Source organism: Prionailurus bengalensis, chromosome C1 (genome assembly GCF_016509475.1).
Source record: "Prionailurus bengalensis isolate Pbe53 chromosome C1, Fcat_Pben_1.1_paternal_pri, whole genome shotgun sequence".
Classification (NCBI taxonomy): domain Eukaryota; kingdom Metazoa; phylum Chordata; class Mammalia; order Carnivora; family Felidae; genus Prionailurus; species Prionailurus bengalensis.
Window position 1 is genome coordinate 28,477,300 of NC_057345.1, and position 19,247 is coordinate 28,496,546.

At 56.0% G+C, this 19,247-nt stretch overlaps 1 protein-coding gene across 1 annotated transcript in view; it reads right to left on the reverse strand.

Annotated features, from left to right (window-relative positions):
• Nucleotides 1-19,247, reverse strand: part of GRIK3 (glutamate ionotropic receptor kainate type subunit 3) — a 229,793-nt gene that overhangs the window by 135,907 nt on the left and 74,639 nt on the right. The window lies entirely within an intron of this gene.

Below are 19,247 nucleotides of genomic sequence, written 5' to 3' on the forward strand. Positions count from 1 at the left end.
ACAACACCCTTGGGTGAAATATATCTCACAGAGGAATCTGGAGTTCTCAATTTGACCCAAACATACATGCAATTTATTATTTTTTTAAATGTTTATTTACTTTTGAAAGAGAGAGAGAGTGCACAGTGGGGGAGGGACGGCGGGGGGGGGGGGGGGGGGGCAAAGAATCCAAAGCAGGCTCCAGGCTCCTAGCTGTCAGCACGAAGCCTGACATGGGGCTCGAACTCACAAACCGTGAGATCATGACCTGAGCCAAAGTCGGATGCTTAACCAACTATGCCCTCTAGGTACCCCATATGTGCCATTTAAATGCCCCTTCCAGGGGCGCCTAGGTGGCGCAGTCGGTTAAGCATCCGACTTCAGCCAGGTCACGATCTCGCGGTCCGTGAGTTCGAGCCCCGCGTCAGGCTCTGGGCTGATGGCTCAGAGCCTGGAGCCTGTTTCCGATTCTGTGTCTCCCTCTCTCTCTGCCCCTCCCCCGTTCATGCTCTGTCTCTCTCTGTCCCAAAAATAAATAAATGTTGAAAAAAAAATTTTTTTAAAAATAAATGCCCCTTCCTCCTGAGAAAACTCAGTGATATCTGGTATGTGTATCAGACCCTGGCCTAATAGAGCCCCTGATGTCCCGAGTTTTGCCCTCAGGAGCATCTGGCTTCGTGACCCTCGGCCCTCAGAGCTAGAAGCCTCAACCTGCCCCAGCAATGACAGGTGTGGGGCAGGTGCAGGTCTCTTGGGATAGAATGATTTCAGCCCAGCGGGGACACCAAAGACCCCCCCCCCCCCCGTCTGGGGCCAGGATCTCCACAACCTGGGAGGGAGGTCCTGAGCCGGGGAACAGCCGTGCCTACCTGTGTAAACACAGTACCTGCCGCCAGGCCCCCTCCCCACAGCCCAGCTGGCACAGCTGGGGGGCAGCAGGCGGCCTCTTCATGCAAATTAAATAAAACAACCTTTTTATCTGTTGGCTGATTCCCTCTTTTGAAGAAATCAACTACAAATTCATTTTTCGGGAGAAGCAATTATGATGATGGATGGAATGTCAAAGAAAGGGAATCAAACAGCAGCCTGGAGGCCCAGGCTGGGGGCTGCCTCGTGGGGCAGGAGCGTGCGGATAGGGTCCTTTCAGCTCCCATCCTTCCTGGCTCTCCCTGCCCCCCTTCTCCCTGCCTCAGTTCTGCGGGGTTAGGATGATGCAGAAAGGGCCCTTCCCGCCATAGCTAACGAACAGGCTACTTTGGCTGTGGAGGAAGAGGTCAGAAAAGTCACGGTAAGGGGCATAGGCTGTAGCCGATCAATCGCGAGCACTTATCGGGCCTGGCACTTTCCAGGTATGACTTCATTTAATCTGTACACTTGCTCTGCAACATAGAGATTAGTTTCCCCATTAGAAAAAAAATTTTTTTTTCACGTCTATTCAATTTTGAGAGACCGAGAGAGACACGGTGTGAGCAGGGGAGGGGCTGAGAGGGAGATACAGAATCCGAAGCAGAAGTTTACCCATTTTACAGATGGAGAAACCGAGATGCACCTGGCGGCCTGGCTCAAGATCACGTAGCTAGAAGGGGAGCAGAGTCAGAACCCAGTCTTCACTCCACTGCAATAGAAGCCCTTCTAAGAAAAGTAGGTTTGGCTCAGAGCCCTGGAGACCAGACAGCCCACTCCCCTCTCACCCACCCTGCCTCCAGTTTGCCCATGGAAATGGAGGCCGGCTTACGGCCACAGGGCCAATCATTGGAGGAATCCGTACATTCATTCGACTGATAATTACACAGTTTTAGGCACTGTTCAAGGATGCATGAGCTCCAAGTTCACAGTCAAGGGCTTCAGCTGCCCTAGCCTGTGGGTTGACAGATTTGGAAAACAGAAAAACCCCACAGACTTGATAAAGCGCCCCCCACCCCGGGGGGACCCCAGCTCCACGCATTATCTACGGTCTCAGCAGTCCTCTGTGCCAGACAGGAGGACACTGAGGGGCTACAGTAGAGAGGAGCACAGGAGCCCCATGGTGCCATCCCAGAGCCAGGAGCCCCTGGCACTCAGGGAAGGGCCAAGCTGGTGGCAGCGTCTGCCAGCCTGTCATTTGGGGGGAAATCCTTCACGGAGATGGGTCTGGGCTCCCACTTCAAAGGCTCCTCCAATAAAGACCTGCTAATTGTTTGAAACGAATTTTCAGTGAGGTGTGAATTCTCGCTCTCCAAAGCTCCAGTGTGAGTTCCAGGAGACCTCAAGCTGGAAGGAGCCAGGGAGGCTGCTCCCCTGCCTGGAGGCAGAGGGCGAACAGGGGTGGCGGGGACCAAACCCTATCCCCATCATTCCACCTGGGGGGGAGGCATTGATGGGGCACTTGCCATCCCAGAAGCCTTGAGGAGACAGGCTGGGAACTGTTAGCCTGGAGGGCAGCTCTCCTGAGAGGGAGGTGGAGACTGAATCTTGAAGTCTCAGTGGGCTGAGGGTTTGGGGCTCACTGCAGACCCCACCTACCTTGGGGTGACAACAGGTTACCCAGCTATGAAAGTTAACAGCTAACAATTCCAGGAAGCTGCGTAGCAGGCGCTGTTCTAAGTGCTGTGCGTATTACACATCCCTTCTCATCAAGTGCTCACGGCAACCCACGAAATAGGGACTATTATTTTGTCCCTGTTTGCAGATCAACATGGAGGCGCTGAGAGTTCACTGTCCTCTGCTAAGCAGAGGAGACAGGACCGGACCCTAGGCGCTCAGTCTGTGCTCAGGACACAGGAGAGGGAGCCAAGCGGAGCTAACACACACGGAAAGTAAACGACGGTAACTCACCCTCCCTGCCTCGAGCCAGGGCCCCACCCGGGAGGTCAGGAGAGGCAGGGAAACTGAGGACCGTTCAGAGGGAAGAACAAAGGCACTGGAGTCCCACAGATCTGGGAATAAATATCTCCCAGCCAGGTGACCAAGGGAAACGAATTAGCCTTTCTCTGACTTCATTTCCTCATCTCTGAAATGGAAATTACGATACCTACCAGCAAGGTTATTTTCAGGAGCTGAGATAATCAGGCACTCCCATGACCCTGAGAGCGAGGGTCTCCTTAAATTTTGTGCCTGAGGCACCTCATTAAGTCTCTCCCCAGTCCGGGCCCTGGAGATAATTACATGTTAAGAATCTGGACCAGAAACTTCCTGGCAAGAGTAGACGGTAAATGAGCAAATGAATAAAGGAAAAATGAATGACTAGTAGCCGCATTAACAATAGCTACTGTTTACTCATTCATGGTCTAGTCTCGCCAGGCAGGCCCGTACAGGACAAGAGTTGTCGGGCTCTAGGAGGAGAAGGCACGTGCCCTGTCCTCAAGGGGCCTACCATCATCCTAGGGTGGAGCCAGCAATGCCCATCTCTGGCTTGTGCTGCCCAGCCAGGGGCTGGTCTGGTTCAGGCACCGGACCCACCCAGTCTGACTGGCCCTGCAGGTACCTGCCAGGTCCCTGGCTGCAGGGAAATGCTTCACTCGCAGACAGAGAGCCGAGCTGGGCCTGTAGGTGTGGCGGGGTTCTGGGGAAGGTGAGGTCATTGCCCTTCAGGGCCTCCTCACCAGGCTCTGGGCCGGGTCGGGTCTCACATCTCACACCGGGCATCCGAGCAAACCTGGGGACTGCCGCGGCGGCTTAGGACCGTATCCTTTTCTACCCGGGACACACACAGCTGCTCCAGACTGGGAGCTCCTCAAAGGTCTGCAATCATGACTTCTAAATCCACTCCCCCACCCCGGAAGGAAGGCCTGGGACAAAGACGGGAGTAAAGAACAACTTTCCCAGGGCTATAGCTCTGCTAGGGAACAGAACCTCTGGAAGGCACGGGTGAGTCGGGACACCCGAGGATCATCTAGAAGGCAACATTAGAGACGGCAGAGAGGCGTCCTTGTTGGAAGGCCCTGCAGGCCGAAAGGGTCACAGGTCTCCCCTGGATCTCTGCAGCACCCCCACACTTAGGGATCTGGGGGCGAAGCAGGAAATTGAGGGTTGCAGGATGTCAGGGCAGGGGGAGGGAGGGAGGGGGGCAGGGGGAAGAAAGGAGGAAGGGGAGCAGGAGGGGAAGGAGTGTTCTCAGGCTGCAGAGCATCTGCTCCCAGGATGCAGGCCTGAGTCCACAAAACAAAAGGGAAGACAGATGGGGCCTCCGAAGTTTCTGGCCGGAAGTCTCCAGTGCATCGCACCTCATCCTCCGCCGCAGCCCCCTTTCCTCCCATCCTCTTCCGCTGACTTCCACGGGCTTCTGAGTCAGAGACATGTGGCTGTAATCAGTCTCGTGTCCGTAAAATGGGAGAACAACGGCCTTGACCTCTTAAGGCTGCTCCAATTGGCAGTGAGGTAACGTCTGCAGAGGGCTCAGCCTGTGCCTGGCAGGGGACACGGGAAGCGCCTCGTAATCCGTGGCTGGCACCACCTTTCTATTCTGGCCATTAGCAACAGCTTGAGCCGACCTCAGTGTCCTCTCCAACCAGAAGGGTCGGCTGCGGAGCCGAGGGCCAAGGCAAATGGCACGACGGCAAGGCCACCCAGCCTTGCCAGCCTATGGGCAGGTGTGCCTGGCTGTCCCCACCCCCTGGCCGCTGGCCACACTGTTCATTAAGCAAATGGCCCACAATGGCCAATGATCAGTGGAGCACGAGGGCGGACGCCTCTCCCAAGTCGGCCTCATCAAAGGCAGGCGCTGAGCTAATTTAAAGATCTAAGTGGAACATATTTCTCCTGATGCGGCAGTTTCAATTGACTTGTATTGTCTCCAAATAAACACTGGAGTCACAGCAATTAGTTTTCTGGACAGGGCTCCAGGTTAGGGGACAAGGGGCAGCAGAGCGGAGAGGGGCTGGTGCGAGTGGACTGAGATGGGGCAGCTGGGGTGGGGGGCGGGTCTGAGCCCTCGGCCTGGGCAGGGGTGCGCTCTCGGTCCTCAAGGTCCCCAACAGGGAATGGAAAAGTCCAGGTGCCCATCCCAGGCTTTCTGAGCCGGCAGGGACTTGTGGTATCATGAAAACTGATCCTGCAACATCATTTAGACTGAGACTTTATGCAACAGATAGGAGGACACGGGGGACCCGAGAGACGTTGTGGATGGCTCAACGTTGTCATCAGGGCCTGGGCTCCTGACTCAGGTATTTAATACACAACCCACATTCCCAAGCATGTTGTAGCTCCAAAGGTGCTTTTGGGGTTTAAAATCTCATTTAATCCACACACTGGCTCTGAAAGGATGGAATTTCTCTTCTCACTTCAGAGTTGAGGAAACAGAAGCTCAGAGACGTTAGGGGACTTGCCCAAGGTCACACAGCTGAGTGGCAGCTTTGGATGTTCTGTTCTTCTTACCACTCCGTGCTGGATGAGGATGGGTGTCTCATTCCCCTGGGTCCCTGTGGATGAAGCCCTGTGCCCCAAAGAGTCTTACGTTATGGAGTACCCTGGTTTCCCCAGGGTGACAAACTCCTGGACCCTAAGAAGCTCCTGGCGGGTGGCAGAGGCAGAGGTGAAAAGCCAGGTATAGGTCTGAGGAGGCCAGAGAGTGAGAGGGGAGGGCAGAGCTTTGGGATGCAGCCAGGATATTGGCCGGGCCTGCGGGCAGTGGGGAGCCAAAATCCCCATCATGATAGCCCAGGCCAGGCCAGGGACAGAAGCCAGATCTGCCTCCCTGGGAAACCCTGACACCTGTGGCCTGGGGCTGAGAGGCAGGGCTGCGCCCTGACAGTAAAAATGGGACACCTGTCCTTTGCCCGAGGGGACATGGGCCCTGGGGGCAATACACTGCAGGCTGAGGGCACGGCCTTGGGATTACGCAGCGCACACAGCAAGGAGTCTGCGAGTGCCCGCTGGGCTTGCTGCAGGGAGACTCGGGCCCAGAGCCTGCTGCACGCTATGGAAGGGGCACTGGCTGCCTACCGTCTCCCCTACCGGGTGGCCCAAATAGACACCGGGATGAGCAGCTCCTCAGGAATGACTTGAGCAGATCGGCCTGATTCCAAACCACACACACCTTCCCGAAGGCGGCTCTGGGACTCGAAGGACCTGCCGGGGTGAACGGCCTCACGCGTGGCTAACAAGTCACAGCAATAATAATAACAACAACAATAACAGCAACAGCCAATGCTCTCTGAAGCCTTATTCTGTGCCAGGCCCCATGCTAGCACATGCATGTTCTCATTTACAGGGGAGGAATCGGAGGCTCAGAGACGTTAAGTAACTCACCCAACGTCACACTGCTTGTAAACAGCGGAGCAGGGACTCCAACCCCATTTTTGTCCAGCACAAAACCCAGAGCACTTAGCTTCTCCTGATATTGCCCAGAACCCATCGGGCGGTCAGGGGCCCCACAAAGACCCGGACTAGTTGATTTTCAGGATCTCCTCCAAGGTTGGTTCCGAAGGGTTAAGGAGGACAGAGGAGAAGGAGAAAGAGACACATGTAAGGCCAACGGCAAGATACTCCTCAGGATTTGGATTGTGGAGTCTCCAGACTGTAGGGAAAGGCACTGGAGGAGGAGAGAAGAGGGTTTGGATGGGGGTGGGGGGGTGGGGGAGAGAAGCAGGAGGAACATCCGTTTCAGAAGGGACCTGCTCCCTCAACCCACTCCAGGGCCTGGTGTTTCTGTTTCTCATCGAGGGGTCCCCACTCACCCTCATCCGCCTTTTTGCTTTTCCTCTTCCTTCAACCTCAGACAACCAGACAATTCCGCTGTTAAATGCCTATAGCACCTGCCTCCCAGCTCTGTCCTCCTCCACCTGGAGCTGCCCCCCCATCACTGGCCTCCAGTTCCGGTGCCCCCCCGCCCCGCCCCCCACCGCAGCCCCAGCTCTGCCGGCTTCTTCCTTCCGAGGCTCTGATTACGTCCCTCCTCTGTTCAAAAGCCTTCAAAGGCAGGCCACTGGCTACAGAGTCAAGTCCAAGTTCCTTACACTGGTGTTCAAGCCCCTTCCCAGTCTGGCTCCCACCCCCTGCGCTCCCTCCCTTCTGTCTACCTACTGGGTTCTCTCCCTGACACCCACGTGCGCTCTCCCTTCTGGGATTCGGGTTTTGGCTCAAATGTCAACATATCATATCAGGCTACCGTCCAAAGGAGCCCACCCGTCTGGTCCGGTCTTTCACGCCCTCACCCTAAAGCTTTAGGTTTCCCTCAAAACACTATCAACAGCTGACAACCAGTATACTGGATTTCTTTTTAAGTTTTTAAAAACGTTCTTACCTATTTTTGAGAGAGAGAGAGAGAGAGAGAGAGAGAGAGAGCAGGGGAGGAGCAGAGAGACAGGGAGACAGAGAATCTGAAGCAGGCTCTATGCTGACAGCAGCGTGCCCGAGGCGGGGGCTCGAACTCATGAACCGCGAGATCATGACCTGAGCCTATTGGAGTTTTGACCCTCCTGCCCCGCCGAAAGCAGGGATGGTTTAATCTGTAGCCACAATATCAGGGCTCAGGGCAGTGCCAGTCTGTCCCAGGGACTGGTGCTTGCTGAACAAACGAATGACAGCCCTGTCCCCCCACACTTTGTACTCTCTGCTACAGCAATTCACGACACCGCAGCTGTCCTCACGGGCCCAACCCATGCTCTATCAGTCGCCTTCATACTAAAGCTCAGGTGGGACACTTGATCCATCTCCCATGCCTCTTCCTCCAGGCAGCCCCCCTCCTTTAACCGACCTCACTCGGTCAGCCATGTGATAGAGTATTTCTGAAGGGCTAATATTTCATCACTTGGCTGTAGGTTCCTTAAATAAGAATGAAAGGCCTGTGTCTTACCCACCCTCTTCCCCCCCACAATACCTAGTACCAAATCAGGTACCTCCTAGGTACTCAGTAATTATTTCTTGAGTGTGGTATAGAGAGAGAAGATTCGACTCAGCAAGCATTTTTCTGAAATTTACCTACTCCCAGCCAAACTCTGGGTTGGCCGAGGCCCTACTATGTGCCAAACACCATGCTGCATGACTTCTACTGTGTGCCAGGTCCCATACGAGGAGGGACCTCTCATGTGCCAGGTTCTGTGCCAAGAAATCACCTCCTGTGGGCCAGTCTGAGTCGGCTGAAACCCTACTGTGTATAGATCTGGTTTGGATGTACTCCTGTGATGGAAGGTAGGGGCACATATGTACCTGGTTTCATGCTGAGAGTGCACCTACTGTGTGCTAGGCCCTGAACCAGGCACCGGGGGCAGCAAGATAAGTAAAACTCAGCCCCTGCCTTCAAGTGCCTCTCAATCAGCCCGAGGCAAGCAGCAAATGGGGGAGGCAGGGGAAGGAGGAAAGCACAGGGGAGATTAATAACAACTATTTATTCTGGCAAATTATGAGTGCATGTAGGGCCATCTGTGCACACAGCTCCATGCCCGCTCATCATCAGCACGGCCCAGCACAGGAGCCCAGCTCGGCTCTGGGGGACAGCCTGGCCTTCCATCAACTCGTCACTGCCTGGGACAAGAGGCACCCGGCCTCCTTGTCCAGCTGTCCAGCCCACTGCCACCAGGTGGACGGGCCCAGAGCGATTCTAAAAATATACAGCCGAGGTCCGGCGCAGGCGTGATAAGGGTGCTCCTCCCTCCCGCCAGAGCTGAGGTGGCCGATCCCTGAGCTGGAAGATGACCAGGGACCAGGACACAGAGGGTAGCTCCCAGGGATTCCTTGAGGATGGGTCAGGGCACTGCTGGGCGGCTCAGACTGTTTAGAAGGAAGGTCTGGCCTCTGGGGAGGCTGCAACAGGCCCAAGGATGAGTTCACTGAGGGGTGAGCTTGGGACCTAGGGAAAGATCCTTTCTGGATGTCCAGCCAGCAGCACAGAGCAGGCCCCAGAGCCTGCCGGCTTCCACTGGAAAGCAAGAGACGAATCTGCGCTCCTGCCCCGGAGACCTAAATCTTCCTTCAGATTAGTCTTGATTCTCACATCAGACTGAACCTTGACTTTAACCCCATTCTGACCTTTGATCCCAGCTCTACACTGAGCCCCAATTTTCCTTGGCTGAGGCTCCTGGGGGACCTCTGTCTCCCTTGACTCTGAAATAGGCAGGCAGATGGAATCCTCCTGGAATAAAACGACCCCATGAGCCACACAGGGCTTTGAATCCTAATGGTCTAGAAAGAAAGTGAAAGAACATGTATTCAACAATAAAATACTACTACTCCCACTACCAGCATTTATTGACCACTTGTTGTGTATCGGCACCATTTTAAGTGCTTTGCACGTATTAATGCCTTTATTCGTTATAACAACCCCATTTTACAGACAAAAAAGAGAGACACACAGTGGTTAACCAACCTTCCCAAAGACGCAGAGCTTGTAAGTATCAGAGTCAGGATTCGAATCCAAGCCACCCGACACTAGGGCACCTGCGTGTGCCCCCATGATCCTGGAGTTGTTCTAAACGTGCGCTAGCTCTGGCTTCAGTATTCACACGTGCGCGTGCGCACACACACAGACACACACACACACACACACACACACACACACAATCTTGTTTTCTTTTTCAGAACAATGCTACAGAATGGGTTTTATTACCCCAATCCTAGTGACGTAGAAGTTGGAACTCTGTAAGGAGAACTGGCTTGCCAAAGATAGCTCAGCTGAGACCCGATCAAGGTGGCATTCAAATTCAGATTTTTAAATATATTCATCCCTGCTTACAAAATACGTGCACACCGCATAACAGAAAGAAGAAAAACTAGCGATACTTCCAATTGCCCTTCCATCCAAAAAATCACTGTTCGTATTTTGGTACAGGTCCTTCCAGTCTTTTTCCCATCGATAAATATAATATTTTTCCAGTAAAGTATTCCCCCCCCCCCAAAATGTGGGTGCTGCATGATTTCCTTGACAAATCCTAACAATTGGGCCCCTAGGTGTTTAAGCCCATCCTCCCATACTCCCAGATAGATAAGATTTCCAGAAGACCAAACTAGAATGGGCTTGGCTGAGTCAGTCTGGCTGTGCGGCCAGCAGATAGCACAGAGCAGGGGCACGCCATGCAGAAGATGCTTGGCCCAGCTGGTACCCTTCCTCCCGCTATACAATTTGCTCTGGTAAAGGCGAGGGCCTCCATGAGATTTGCCTGTTTATTCTACGAACTATCTTTTTTTAAAATGTTTTCATTTATTTTTGAGACAGAGAGACAGAGCATGCGCGGGGGAAGGGCAGAGAGAGGGGGAGACACAGAATCCAAAGCAGGCTCCAGGCTCCGAGCTGTCAGCACAGAGCCCGATGCGGGGCTCGAACCCACAGACTGAGATCATGACCTGAGCTGAAGTCGGACGCTCAACCAACTTAGCCACCCAGGCAGGCACCCCTATTCTACGAACTCTCTTGATGAAAACTTGATGTTAGCCCCACTGCAAAGCACAACTGAGGCTTTGGGGTCACAACTTGCGGGAGCAGGTTCTCATGAATGATTGTGCACTCTCACCTGCCAATTACACACTTATCCCCCTGGGATATCAGGGGCCCGTTAACGCTACAGTGACTGCAGAAGGTCTGGGCTGGGGTATGGCGGAGCCTCGGTTCGGGCTGGGGTCAGAGGTTTTTCTCAACATTAGCCAGCGCAGAACAGAACAGATGTACTCAGACCCAGAAAGAAGACGTCCCAGGGCAGGGCCCAGGAAAGAAGGTACGGAGCATGTGGCTGGGAGGAGGTGGCTTTATGAAGGAAGTGGCTGACCCAGGAGGCCAAACTGCTCGGGCTCACCCAGCACTCCCGCTGTCGAAGCTCACAGCTGTGAGGCTGGACACAGGAGTCCTTTGAGGGTCAGTGCATGCAAGCAGAGAGCAGGACAGGGGACTCCGGGCTCTGCAACACCCTCTGAAGGTGGGTCTCTACCAATGCAGCCCTGCGTTCAGGGTCAGGAAGAGTGGACCACAATCAAGGACGCATGCAGGAAAGGGACAGCAAAAACCCGAGGGTCCTTGGGCCAAAAGCAAGGACACATGGAGGAAGGGACAGCAGACACCCGGGGGTCTTTGTTTCTCCTTCTTTCTCCTTTGTCTTCTTCCCACACTGCACACCTGGGGGTGGCCATGTGACTGCTGGGGGGCCAAGTGGCCAGAGCCCAAGGCCCCCCTCCACCGCAGCATGCCTCTGTCCTACTTACTTACGTCGGCACCGCCGATGCTGGTCTCTCGCAGATTAATGAGGCCACGGCTGAGGCCCTGCACCAGGGGACTGGCCTTGTTTCTAGGTGACCAGGCGCTTGAGCCTAAATTAACTTTGACTACCCTTTGTGCTCTCCCCCTTGGCAGGGTGGGAAGAGAAGTAAAAGGGAGGAGGCGGAGAAAGGGAGGAAGAGGAAGAAGAGGAAGGGATATAAGGAAGGGGGCAGGGAGGAGGAGGGGGGGACGAAGGAGGGGAGGAGAAGGGAGAACTGGGGAGACACTGAGGGCGGGAGGAGAGGGAAGTAAGGGGGCAGGAGGCGGGGGTGCAGGAGAGCGGTGTCCCGGGGCAGGAAGCCTGCGAAGGCCCCTGCTCCCCCCACTCTACCAGACAGCCCGTCTAGGATCTCGGTAAGGTGACCTCTCTTGTGAGGGGGAAAGGAGAGGAAAGGGAAGGAAAGGAAAGGAAAATAAATGTCCCGCCAAGTAGCTACCTCGGCGGATGTGCTGTCAGAACAGGACCAGGCCCTTCACTTTACAAGTGTGGAAGCAGGTTTCCTGAAGTCATGGGGGCGGGCAGTGGTACACAGTGGAGCCCAGGCCTCTTGACTCCCTGTCCAGTGCTCTTCCTGCTGTGCAGCATGGACCACCCAGTGAGGAAAGCCTACTCCTCCCACAAAATCCTACTCAGAGGGCCCCTCTTCCAGGCAGTCTCCTCAGGCCCCCGAAGTCCTCTCCCCTGCAGGCCGGAGACATCTCCCAGACAGCACGATTCATCCCCTCTGTGTCCTGCTTCCCAGCATAGAATGAGAGATGGACAAAGTGAATGAATGAACGAGTGAATGAATGAATGGAGTTAGGCTTTCAGGTCAGACAAGACCTGGGTTTGAATCCCCACTTCACCTCTCATTAGCTGTGACCACTGGTGAGTTGCTAAGCCTCTGTGAAACTCCGTTTTCTCCAGGCGCTTGGGTAGCTCAGGCGGTTGAGCGTCTGACTCTCGATTTCAGCTCAGGTCATGATCTTACAGATCGTGACTTTAAGCCAGCGTGGAGCCTGCTTGGGATTCTCTCTCTCTCCCTGTCTGTCTGCCCCTCCCCTGCTCACTCTTCTCTCTCTCTCAAATTAAATAAAACACTTAAAAAAACCCCTCAGTTTTCTCATCTCTAAAATGGATCCTTCACAGGGTTGGAAAATCAGTTACACAATGCAATCCCTCATTCATTCATTTATACACTTATTGAGCACCTACTGCATGCCAAGCAGGCTCTGTGATGGGCACTGGGTAACTGACAGGGAATCAACAGACGTGGTCCACGCCCTCCTAGGGCTTACGGTCTGGCAGGGGCAAACAAGCAACAAAAAGTGTATGAATGAACAACTATTTGACTACAGAAGTGCCAGGAAGGAAAAAGCCAAGGTGTAATGATACAGAGTGGGGAGCTGGGGAGCCTAATTTGCATGTGGCCATCAGGGAAGGCCTCTTCAAAGAGGGACCGTTTAAAGCCAAGATCTGAAGGCCCGGAAGGAACCCAGCCAGGTAACGGGGAAAAGTCCTCCAGGCTAAGGGAGCAACATGAGCGGCACACTGTACAAGGCAGACGACAGGGAGCATCAGTGTCACCACCGAAGTGTCCGCACTGTGTCCTCTGCAGGAGCAAGCAGGCTGGCCCAGGACCGCCTGGAGGAGGAGAGGAAAAAGGAGGAAGAGAAGGTGGTTGAGTGCCCTCTACGCATCCATTCATTCAGGACACGTTTGCCGAGCTCCCCGACTATGCAGACTCTGTACCTCCCTGCCAGCACTGAGGACACGGTGGGGGCCAACCCCTGACACAGCCGCAGCCCCACAGCTCTTGGAGAGGAGGAGGTCTCACTGGACACCAGTGAGATAGATCATCTACAGTAAGCAGGCCACCCATCTTCTGGAAGTGCTGAGGGGTGCCTGGCGTGATCAGAGCAGGTGGCAGGAGGACCCCACCAGGCACATCTGGGGGCAGAGGGGAGGGAGATCAGGAGAGGCCGACCTGAAGAGACGAGGTCGAGTTGAGATCTGTGTAGGAAGAGAAGTCAGTGGGTCCAGCGGTCGCCTGGTGGACTGAGCAGAGATTTTGGGGCTTATTCTCAGAGCGATGATGAGCTGTTGACGGCTTTTGGGGGTGGAGCTCCAAGACTGAATCAGTAGATACCACATGTAGAGCAGAGGGAGGAGTAGGGGCCAGAGCAGATGCAAGGAGAATGGCCTAGATGGCACTGACAATGGTTCGGGGGTGGGGGGTGGGGGCGTAGAGAAGGAAACTGATCTAGGCACACTTAGAAGATGAAACCTACAAGACAGAGTGATAGACCGGCCGGGGCAGAGGAGACGGGCAGGAGTCAGTGGTGATCCCGCGGGCTCCCAGCTTGTGGACCTGGGCACCTAAAGGTGCCATTCACTGCGAGCTGGGGGCTTTCGAGGCGTCCAAGTAGAGACACAGAGCGAGGACTGGGACCCACAGGTCTACAGGAGTAGATATTCACATGGGTTTTATTGGCTTAACAACCAAGTGTGGCCCTGGAAGAGCTTCCCTGAAGGGAAAGTACAAAGAGAGAGAACAGCTTGAGTAAGGAATGCTGCCCGGGGTGGGGGAGCACATCCAGAGGCTAGAGGACGCCAGGGACGGTGCTGAGGACACCTGGGAGCCACCGCAGGGCCTCCCTTTCCCCAGGGGGCTGTCAGTCAGCCCCTGGCCTCCCTCTTCTGCGCTGGCTGCCAGGCCCAGCTCTGCTTCGGGAAACCTACCGTCCCGAGGATGTCCAAGAGGGCGAAGTCTGATGCTGCTGTGTGGACACGAGGAGGGCGAAGCATGCACCTTCAGCTGGGGAATCAGAAGAGAATCTGGGAAGAGGGGCTCCGAAAGAACTCTCAAAGCCAGAGGGCCTCTCCACACTGACGTGGAGGGAGGGAGTGCCCGCTGGGAAGACCTGGCTGTGGCCGAGCACTCGTGTGTCTGGCACGCCTTACATCCTTAGATCCCGGCTCTGGGCTTGCTACTGCACCAGTCCGACAGGCCCTGGGGTGCGAGGCTGGACCTCCTCCTGCCCGCGTCTCCCAGGGCCCAGCACGTAGCCAAGGACCTGCTCCAAAGAGGTTCATGGGTGCCCTTCTGTGCAGGGAGCCACAAGTGAAGGCAGAAACCACACAGCTCATCTGAGGGGGGAGTGGGAGGGAAGCCTGGACAGCCTCTCCCTGAAGGCAGGTGGTCGTTTCTGAGTAAGCGGTGGGGAACTGCGAGGGTTTTGAGCAGCGCGACACTGAGTGGTATGTGGGGACCTCCAGGACGCTCAGGGGTAGGGAGAGGGCCTGAGGCTGGAGAGCGGGAAAACAGGTAGGAGAACCCGTCTGTGTTCCCAAAGACAGGTCCCCAGGCTCACCTTGATCAGCGTGAGGAGGCTGGGAGCGGGCTCCCCTCACCTCCACACACAGGTCCAAGCACACACGTACGCAGAGGCACACGTGTGTACATCTGCGTACCGACGAGGACACGCACGTGCATATACACATCACAGCCGGAGCCAGACAGACACGGAAGCGCACACAACGGGCCTCAAGCTCGTCGACTTGTTGAGACTTGGGTGAATGTGTCAGCCCACCAGCCAGCGGCTTCCTCTCCTAAAACAGCAGCAGTGGGTGAGTGACCGCCCACCGGGCTAATGGCGGGGCCTGGCACAGCCGGCATCAACCTTGCCAGCAGGATCGGGAGGGGCAGGCATGGGACACGGGGGCGCGGCCCGACCCGACCCGGCCTTGGCCGTGCTTCCCCATCCCTGAGCAGCACACAGACATGTGGACAGGTGCACAAAGGCGGACAGAGGCATGGAACACACACGGCACCAAAATACACAGAAACACAACCGCCAAGTCATTAGAGATCTTTGAGTCACCCACACACAGAGGCACAGACTCATGGCACACACACTTGCACACAGACAGACCTCCAGAAGATGCACACACACGCACATGCACATACATACATACATACACATGCTGCCCAGATACACAGAGACACGGGTAACAGGCGCATAGGCTGCACCCGTACCCAAATATACACCGAACACGCCATACTGAAGCACTCATGTACGTGGGCACAACAGCAGAAGGCTCATAAACACCCTGGCACATGCTGTATAGACACAGATGCATCAAATACACCAAGACATTTAGGACTAAAGACACACACACACACGCGTGCGCATACACACCTTGCACATGTACACACAGGCACTCACACATGCATCCACAGAGTGTTCGCTGACCTCCTGCTTGAGGGTCCCCCTCCCCACTCCTCCCTCCTGGCCAACAAGGCCAGGATCCAGTGTCACCCATGTGGGATAAACATGGCCAAGTCCAAGACCCCTAGGATGAAGGCTCAGCATCCAGACTGACTGCTCCAAAATGGGAAGTAAGAGTGCCAGGAACCAGCTTCCAAGGAGTCTCCTCCTTTCCCAAGCTGCCAGTCTTCCCTGGGGAGCAGGGCCCCAAGGAGCTCTGACACTCGCCCTTTCCACCATCAGCCTCTCCTCTCCCCACGTAAGTCAGCACTCGGCTGAGCTGAGCTGGGGCGGCCGAGCTGGGGAGAAGCCCGAGGAGGAGAGGGCTGGGGCAGGCACTGGCGGGTGTGATCCCTGGAGCCAGCAGCCGCCTTGGCTCCAGACTGGGCAGAGGTGCTGCGTAAGCACAAGCCCAGAGGAGGAAAGTTACTTAGGAAGATTAAATGAGTCAGTGTAGCATCTCACCAACAGCCATTTAAATGACTCAAAGGCTCGATTGTGAAATGGCCACAATTTACTGAGACGGCGACGCTCCAAACGCACACCAGAGAGGGGAGGAAATGCCGCTAACTCCTTCCGCGCCGGCCTGTAGGCAGACAGGCTTCTGTCTTTGGGGAAAGGGCTGCCCAGGGCCATGTCCACCCCCGCACCACTCCCCCACCAGCACGCTGTATTGCCACCTTTGCCAGGCATCTGTATTGCCATTTTTGAAAGATTCCTACGGGAGCCCGGCCCTGAGCACCAGCATCTGTGGGCAGGTAGAGGGAGCGCAGAGCAGAGCTGGCACTCAGGTGAGCAGGGACGGCTGAAAACAGCTCTGGCCCCAGCTGGCAACGGATGACAAGGGCGGCCGAGGAGCGCGTGACTTCCATTCTCTCCACTTCGGTGTATTTTGAAATTTTCTAAAATAAAGGCTTTGGATCTCCTCTCTTAGAGATAATACTCGTTCATCACTCATTCCCATAATCACACATTCATTCCCTCTGTCAGCTGCTCGGGGGCCCTGCCCTCGGGGAGCTGCATGTCCAGCGGGGGAACCGTCCTGTGAGCAGACTCACCTGCCTCACTCCGGGCACAAGAAGAAAGACACCCCCCCCCCCCGCCCTATGCTGGAGCTGGAGGCTTTGAGCTGGTCTGGGGTGCCAGGTGGGCCACACCTGAAGAGCGCGGGGGTGGGGACAGCTTCACATCCAGAGCGTCAGCCTGGCTCCCTTGGGGACTGGCTGCCATTTGCCAGAATGGAGGTGAGGGAGCAGTGAGATGCAGTGGGCAGGGGGCTGGCCGGCACAGGGGAGGCTGGTCTTTTAAAGGTAAATTGCTGGCTGGGTCCCTTAAAAGGTCTGGGCGCTTGGCACAGGGCAGGGGGAAGGATGGCGGGAGGGGGCAGGGGAGGGAGGAGGGCAGGGGAACCATTACGCTTTGAGCACCACGCAGTGTGCAAGGCTCCATGACAGACACCACCCCTCCCCCACCTCATTGACATTCCCGGAGGCAGCGAGCGTGAGGATGCCCAAAGACAGGTGTAGAAACTGAGCCTCCGACAAATAGGGCCCAGAACAAAGCTGGGTCAGCTCCTGAATCCGGGGGTACTGATTGGGGCTTGTACTCTGACCAAAGAGGAGAGGGTGACATTTCAGGGAACTGTCTGGGGGGCAGTGGTGACTCAGAGCGCTCCGTGAAGGCGGGGACCCCAGTGCCTGGCATCTGCTCGATGCTTGATAAATACTGTCGAGTGCGTGCAGGTGAAAGGCGGGTGAGGGGACTTGGGGGTCCCTGGAGAATGAGGGGACGCTAAGGACAAGAGGGAGGTGTGTGAAGGGGCTTGGCTGGCTGCACAGTGGCCTCGGGGACTCTGGATCCACTCCTGGGCTGAGCCCAAGCTCCTCTGGAACACATCAGAATCTGAGAAACAGGAGAGCAGGGAGGGTGGTCCAGAACCTCCTGCTGGCCCCCCTCCCCTCCCCACGAGTACCTCCAGGATTCCTACTGCTGAGCCTGGCTCCTCAGGGATCACTCCCTTCACCCCCCTGGAGACCCCCGGGACACAGAACTGCCCCTCTGGCCCCGCTTGGCCAGCCCTGCCGCCTGTCACAGCAGCCCCCCTCTGCCCCCACCCAGTGATGACCAACTGTGCCCAGGGAGTAGAGCCAGGCCTGGCTGGGGATGGGGCACAGTCCCCAAAGAAGAGAGGGTGCTGATTTGGCCTTTATACCTACCACACACACGTCACTACCACTGCAGCTTTGGGGCAGGTCAGGGGTCACCCCAGGGCTGGAGCCGGCCACGCAGAAATGAACTGCCCTCAGCAATCCTACGCCCGGGATACCAGCTCTCCGATTATCCTCCTCGTGTTCCGCCGTTTTCTGCAGACATTTGGTGCAGCGTGTGCCTGTGCACAGAGGTGGGCCCTGTGCAGTGCGTGTGTGCGTGCATGTGTGCATGCGTGGGCACACCTATGCGCTCATCCACGCTCGCACCCTGCCGCTGCTCCCGAGTGTCCCCCACCGTTCCCACAACAGACCTGCCCGGCCCAGACCTGGGTGAGGGGGGGGGGGGGTTAAAGGGCGTGCAGAAGCAAGCAGGAAAGGGGCCCCGGCCTGAATTCCAAAGTCTGAAATAGCCCACCACAATTATCTTTGTTCTGACAGGCTGATTAGCATAATTATCCCATCAGAGGAAAGAAAAACAGGAGAGAGAGGATGAGGACAGTGGCAGACAGAGAGACAGCTCGGGGCAGACAAAGACAGCAACAGGCACCGGTACCAAGAGAGGTGGCACGTTAGTGGAAACAGCTGCCCGAAAGAGTGAGCCGGGCCGCCGGCCCCAGGAGGAGCCCCGAGGGGCCCTTTCCCTCCTCCGTTCCCAGGCAGGCCAGGCTGAGGGTGGGCTTCAGGGGCCCATCTGTAAACAGAAAGGGCTGGACAGAGTCTTCTCTAAGGTGCCTGCCAGCCCTGACACTCGTGCCTCGGGAGAGCTGGGATGTGCCAGACAGAACCATTTTGCCAAAGGATGCAAAAACCCTTGCATCAAGGTTGTCCTGCTTGAATTCACGTCACACCTCCTTACTTCCCAACCTCTCCTAGGAAGAGGCCGGAATGTGCCCCCTCCTCCGTGCCAGGCCCAGCTAGACTCGCCAAGGACCAGGAAAGCCTTTGCTCTTGGAGAGCTCCCAGCCTGACAGAGGAGGACAGAGAGACCCGGCCAGATGAGCTCAATACACTGTGATGGCTGGTCTGAGAGTCTGGACTGTAGATGGACACGGGGTCCAGGCTGTCAGAGGAAGGCACAGAAAGGTGTCTAAAGGAAGGGAGGCCTAAGGAAGCAGAGAGTGGGGGGTGGGATGACGGGTGGTGGTGGGAACATCAGCCCTGGCCCTGACAATTCCGGACATCATGATGAATAACTACCGCTCCCTCACCGCTTACTACCCGCCTCTGAACCAGTTCACGCCTATTAGCTTCTCCTCCACAACCAGATAGAAAGATCTCTACGAGCAGGCCCTCTCCCCTTTGCCCCCTACACCCTCCACAGCCCTGGGCACACAGTGGGCTTAACAAATCCTCACTTCATGGGACGCCTGGGTGGCTCAGTCGGTTAAGCGTCCGACCTTTGAGGTCGACCAGGCTCAGGATCTCCTGGTTTTGTGGGTTCAAGTTCCGCCTCGGGCTCTGTGCACTGGCCGGCTGTGCGGAGCCTGTTTGGGGTTCTCCCTCTCTCTCTGCCCCTCCCCCACCTGCACTTTCTCTGTCTCTCTCAAAACAAACAAACTTAAAAAAAATCCTCACTGCATGGAAGCTCTGGCCATGCTAGAAAAGGGCTGCAGGTGGCGGGTGGGGTCGTAGGCTCAGGCCTCTGTTCC